The following is a 6210-nucleotide window of genomic DNA, read 5'->3' as shown; positions in this document are numbered from 1 at the left end:
GAATCTGAACTACAAATTCCATGTAAATAGAATGTCAAACTGACTCAAAACAGACAAGATTGATGGCCTCAGTACAAACCATGACTTTTTAAACTGCTGAGTGATTCCACCTCTGCATTTTTTCAAGAAATGTTATGTTAAAACAGATATTTTCTGCCAATTTAGCTCATTATGCATTAAAACATAGAAATCTGACAAAGAAACAGATTTGAGTGTCTTCTCCTCTTACTTATAAGAAAGCATGCAAGGCAAACCTGAAAGTATAGCAGAAACATGCAGTTATTATTATGTTGATGTACAGGGCAGTCGAGCTATGCAATGCACAGGTATCTCCTTTCACTCTGCTTGACAATTAACAGCTTTGTCACCCTACAGGGGCTGTATGAAATATACGCTAGCAAACAGAGACAAAACCTACAATCACTGCCTTGGCACCATCCGCAAATCAGTATGTGATTCTTGCCCTGATTAAATGTGGGAGAAAATGAGTTATCACTGTTATTGTTCTAACTAAAGACATGCTTCGCCATCATGACACATTTTTGTAAAAAGCAGTAAGGTACATTTGGCATGATTAAAAGAATAGTGTCATGTTCTTTAAATTAATTCCCAATATTGGAGCTCTCCATTCGTCTTTGTGAGACATACTCTAAACACTGAACCTGGCATATGGCATCAGCATGAAAGAACATTTTGGCCAGCCAAAAATGTATTTTTTTTTCATCATAATGCCTTGCGTAAAGTTGGCTTCAAAGAAGGAAAAGAATATGGATACTTATTAAACTGTTAAATTATGATTCTGGTCAGGCCTCAATCCAGCTTCAAGTGGATATGACAGAGAGAAAGTGTGAACAAAAGAACGAGATGGGCCAAACATCCACATAGTTCCTCTTGTCAGAGTTGATTGCTATTTGGGAGATCTTGATGTGTACAAACAAATGACCAGAAAGTCTGTCTTCAGTGCCATTGGCTAAAGGAATAATACTGGTTTGAATACCATTCCGGGAGGGGGGGGTGGTGTAAGAGACACTGCTCTTGTTCCTGCACTTGAATTGTGCCTTGCAGTCTTCTCAAAGCATATTTTCTCAAAGATAGGCAGCAGAGAACTATCTGCAATTCATTAAACTCTTGATGGCATTTTCATCCTCCACAGCAATGCCATCAAGAGAATACAATGCTATAGAACTGTTTCTATTTTGTGGTTGAGACAGACTAGGTGCCAGCTATAGCTCAGTGGGCAGCTTTTGTCTCCAAGTCAGAAAGTTGTAGGTTCAAATCTCACCCCAGAGACTCGAGTACAAGATCAAAGCTAACATTTCAGTGCAGTACTGACAGAGTGTTACATTGTCAGAGGTTTCACTTTTTGGATGGGACATTAAACTGAGGAGACATGCGCTCGCTTATGGGGACTAATTTAAAGAGAACCACAAGAGTTCCACCTGGTGTATTGATTGCTCATTCAACATCACTCGAACAGAACATCCATCAAAAAGTGGTGGAGGTAGGTACAATTACAACATTTAAAACGCATCTGGTTCGGCATGTAAATAGGAAGGTTTTGAGGGATACAGGCCAGGTGCTGGCAAATGGAATTAGGTCAGATTGAGAAGTGTGGTTAGGGAGGACAAATTAGACAGAAGCATCTGTTTCCATGCTGTATGACTCTATCCCGTTATTATCCCTTTTCTGTGCGATCTTGCAATGTGCAAAATGGTTGCTATTTTTGCCTATTTGGCAATAACAACTACACTTCAAAAGAACTTGACTGATTGACAAGTATTTTATGATGTTCTGGGATTATGAAAAGGACTATATCAATCCAAGACTTGCATTTTTTTTCTTTGAAGCTTTTACAATATCTCTATTGTGCCATAGCTGATACATTTTGTTAGTCTGACTTGTGTTTGCATGTTCTCTATGCTGCTTCTGTTTGTCAATTCCTGGATTTATAATTTTACACTTAGCTCCTAACAGTAGGCCATCACTCACTGACAGTTCCTCAATGGCTAAAAAAATCTGTCTTCTATGACAAAGCATTTCAAAAGACAGGCAAGGAAAAGTAGCAGTTCTGCTTCTTTTAGCTTCACTGTACACTCCCAAAAAAACGTTGCCTTTTTGTCCTTAGCTGTCTGTCAATATACATCAGAATCAAGTGTTCATAAAACCAGATGATTACTCAATAATTCAACAAGGAGTACAGAAGATATTTCAGGGAATCATTTGCTTTTCATTAAATGATTTTATGGTAAATGTGAAGGCAACAGGCCTCTGAATAAGGAAGTGAATTTTCATCTCTAACATAAATGGTGTACTCATACTGATCTCATTAACTGCTTAAAAACAAAAGCTCGTGGCAAGTCTGAGATCTAACTGGCTTGAATCAGGTTGGTTGACAGCACATTTCCATATTAGCCACAGGTATGAACTTTATAGGGATTTTAACAGTAAAGTCAGAAAGAGCAGCTTGCTGAAGCTGGTCAGGGCAACTCACATTACTGAGTCAACAACAACAACAACATATTACTGTCCCTGCTGAACACATTTACAGGGTATCACAGCAATGCAACTCTAGGTCAGTGTTTTGATATTATTATTGCAAAAGACTTTTACAGTCAAGAATCAATTTATCAATGAGACAATGCATAAAAGCAAGTAAACATTAACATTGTGCTGTATTTCTCAATAGGAAAGACCCCAGATTTGTACCTTTGAGAGATACAAGTGAAAAATCACAATTTTTTGCATCTATATATAATTAATATTCCCACTGAGTTGTAAACATCTCTAGCTGAAATCACCTTCTTCAGAAGCATTCTTTCTGGTATCAGCTTGGGTGGTCTTCCCTGCCAATAAATGTCAATAGCATCCATTGAGACAGTCTTCTTCTTGACTTCTCCATTTTACTACACCATTTCTCCTCTGTAGTATAACAATACTCATCCATTCTTATCTTCTCCAAATCTAATTTTAAAAAAAGACTCTTGCAATCTTATTTTAAGATATCAAAAAGGTAAGAGAGGTGAATGGACGACTGCCGGAAAATGAGGCTGCAGAAATAGTAATAGGGAGCAAAGGAATGGCAGAGGAACTGAATAGGGTACTTTATATCAGTTTTCACAGTGGAAGATGTACCAGAACTTCATGAAGTGGGTGTAGTAGTCATCAAGAAGGAGAAGGTGTGGGGGAAGCTAAAGGTCTGAGACCCTGTATTGTCTCTCCATGTTTCTTCTACCAAATATATTACCACATATTTCTTCGCATTGAAATTCATCTGCTCAGTGTCTGCCCATTTGGCCAACTTGTCAATGTCCCTCGCTCAGCGTCATCCTCACAATTCACTATTCTCCCTCGCTTAGTATCATTTGCAAATCTAGAGATTTTGCCCTCAACACCCATCTCCAAATCATTTATCCAAATTAGAAAATGCAAGGCTCCCAACACTGATCTCTGGGTGTTGTCCCAATCAGTGAGCGAACCAACCACAGCATCCACACCCCAAGCTACAAATCTACTCAAGAACCTTAGATGGCTCATTTATATTTTGGGAAGCAACATACATTAATATGCAGGGTCTTAATCGTTGCAAACACAAGAAATATGTTCAACCTTCGCCTTTTGAATTACCCAGATGCCTAAGATGCCTATTGCTTTCTCTGTGGCAATTTTGACAATCAAAATCAACTTGCCAAAACAATAAGCATCCTTCTTATTGTGATCATTTAAAATTTATCATTCTTATATTTGTCTTGATGGTCACAAAACACAATGCTGTGGCAACATGTCTCTCTTTCCAGCAATACTCAAGAGCAGGTGGGTTAACCCCAGTGGCCAATATTTATCCTTCAATCAGTATCACAAAACACAGATGATCTGGGTCAGTCACTGTTGTTTGTGGAAGTTTGCTGAACACAAATTAGATGTCACATTTTCGACACTGTAACAGTGACAACACTTGAAAAAGTACATCTTTGACTGCAATGTGTTTTGACACATTCGTTCATCACGAAAAGCACTGTATTAATGCAAGACTTTAATTTTCTTCACAGGAATGAAGTATTACAGTCATCACGCAAAACCTCTCAAAAATTTTACAAAACCAAACATATCATTTTTGCACTGCTCTCCTGCACATCCTTGATCTCCTTCATTCCATAAATAGTAGCCATACCTTCAGTGGCCCAGACAGTAAGCTCTGAAATTCCCCCGCTAAACCTTTCCATCTCTCTGCCTCACTCACTTTCCTCAAGACTCTGCTCTAAACCTCTTCGACATTTAAAAGGTATCTGGATGGGTATATAAATAGCAAGGATTTAAAGGGATATGGGCCAAATGCTGGCAAATGGGATTAGATTTATCTCGGATATCTAGTCGGCATGGACAAGTCGGACCAAAAGGTCGGTTTCCGTGCTGTACATCTCTATGATTCTATCACTCTCTTCATTGCAAATTTTCAATAACCTGTTCTAATGCTTGAGTGCCATATTTACCTTCGTAATGCTCACGTTACGAAGCTTATAACATTTGCTTTGTTAAATGTGCTATTCAAATGCAAGTTGCAGTTGTTGCTCAACAGGAAACCACGGTGTTCCCCTACAAGGAAGAGGGGAGAAAGTATCAAGGAAGGAAGGAAATTAAAACAGCCTGTCTGTTCTTGGGCACAGCCTAGCAACTACTCTTAACGATATGCAGGTTAATTAGCGTTATTGCAACATAATAAATTACTGAGGCAGTAAAACAAACAAAAACTGGTGCTGAAGTGCAAAGTATTAGAACTCTATATCACCATTCTCCCCTTATTGATAAACAGGCATCATTTACAGTACCTTGTGTTCCCAGAAAATACACAACTACCTAAATTGGTGAGTTTATTATGATGCTTTATAAGGGAATCAGCACTCTCACCAACTCCATTCTAACAGATGGCAAGAATTTTCTAAAAAGCAGCTGAACAGCCAGAATCAGGCCTGGATGTTCTTGAAAGGTTTAAGACCGTCTAGATCGCATAGGAGGCCCAAACCAGGCAGGTAAGCAACAGGACTGTGCCTGTAGCAGCCTCTTAATTAGATACCATTGAGCCTGCTGCACAATTAAGGCTGGCTGGCTCTCCACACCACTAATTCAATCTGAGAAACAAAGACAGATGGACACTGCTGAGACTATAAAAAGAGTGAGAGGTCACCTCTATGTTGAAGCATCTTGGCAGAAAAGTTAAGGAAAATCTTTTCTCTGCCAAGGTCAGAAAGGAACGACCTAGTGTTCAAGGGAAAACATCTCCAGTAATGGAGTCAGAGCAGCTGGGGGCCACTATTACACCCAAAGAACTCTCCTTGGTGCCTCCAGATGTGATGGTCTCACCTCCACCTGAGAAATGGCTGCCTCCCTGCAACTCCTCAGGTGGTCGGGGAGTAGTTGGGGTGTGGTGATGGTGGATGGTTGGTGTTCGACATTCCACTTCAACAAAATTTCAAAGCTTCCCAGTGGCCTAGGAAAATAGCCCTCAATTAACTGACCATGTAACTGGCTAAAATGGTTGTCTGCCTCTGGTTGATGGGTGGTCGAGCCACTGTCATCCCTGCCACTGGAAAAAGGACCAGCCTTGAGCCAGTGGCCTTAGGCCCTCACAACATAGTTTCAGACATTTCAGCATGTGCCTGTTTCCTAGCCTATCACATGTGCACCTGGTAAAATGTTGTCCTTGGGTCCCACACTTTAAAGTATTACATTGAACACTGCTATTTCAATACAGGCATAAACGAACACTTGGGCTGTTTTGATGCTAATCTGAAAGATGCTAAACATTTACAAAATTGTTACATAGAATACGCAACACAGAAACAGGACCTCAGGGTATATGGTCCAACTAGGCTAAAATGACACAATCCTCCTTTCTCTTCACATCCAATTTCAAGAGTATACCTTTCTATTCTTTTGTCCCCCATATGTTCCAAGTTCCACATTCTCACCACTCTCTGGGTAAAAATGTTTCTTCTGGATTTCATATTTATTTTCTGATTATTTTATATTAATGGCCTCCACAACAGAAAACATTCTCTCGTTACCAATTCTGTCAAAAACCTTTTCATAACTTTAAAGAACTCTAAGGACATTCCTCATCATTTTTGAAGACAGAAAAGAAAGAGGTCCATACTTTCATTCTTTCCTGATAGGTTATAGCCTCACAGTGCTGGTATCATCCTGAAAAGTCCTTTT

This window comes from Rhincodon typus, chromosome 21 (genome assembly GCF_021869965.1).
Source record: "Rhincodon typus isolate 14 chromosome 21, sRhiTyp1.1, whole genome shotgun sequence".
In the NCBI taxonomy this organism is placed as follows: Eukaryota; Metazoa; Chordata; class Chondrichthyes; order Orectolobiformes; family Rhincodontidae; genus Rhincodon; species Rhincodon typus.
Note: the sequence above shows the minus strand (reverse complement) of the source record.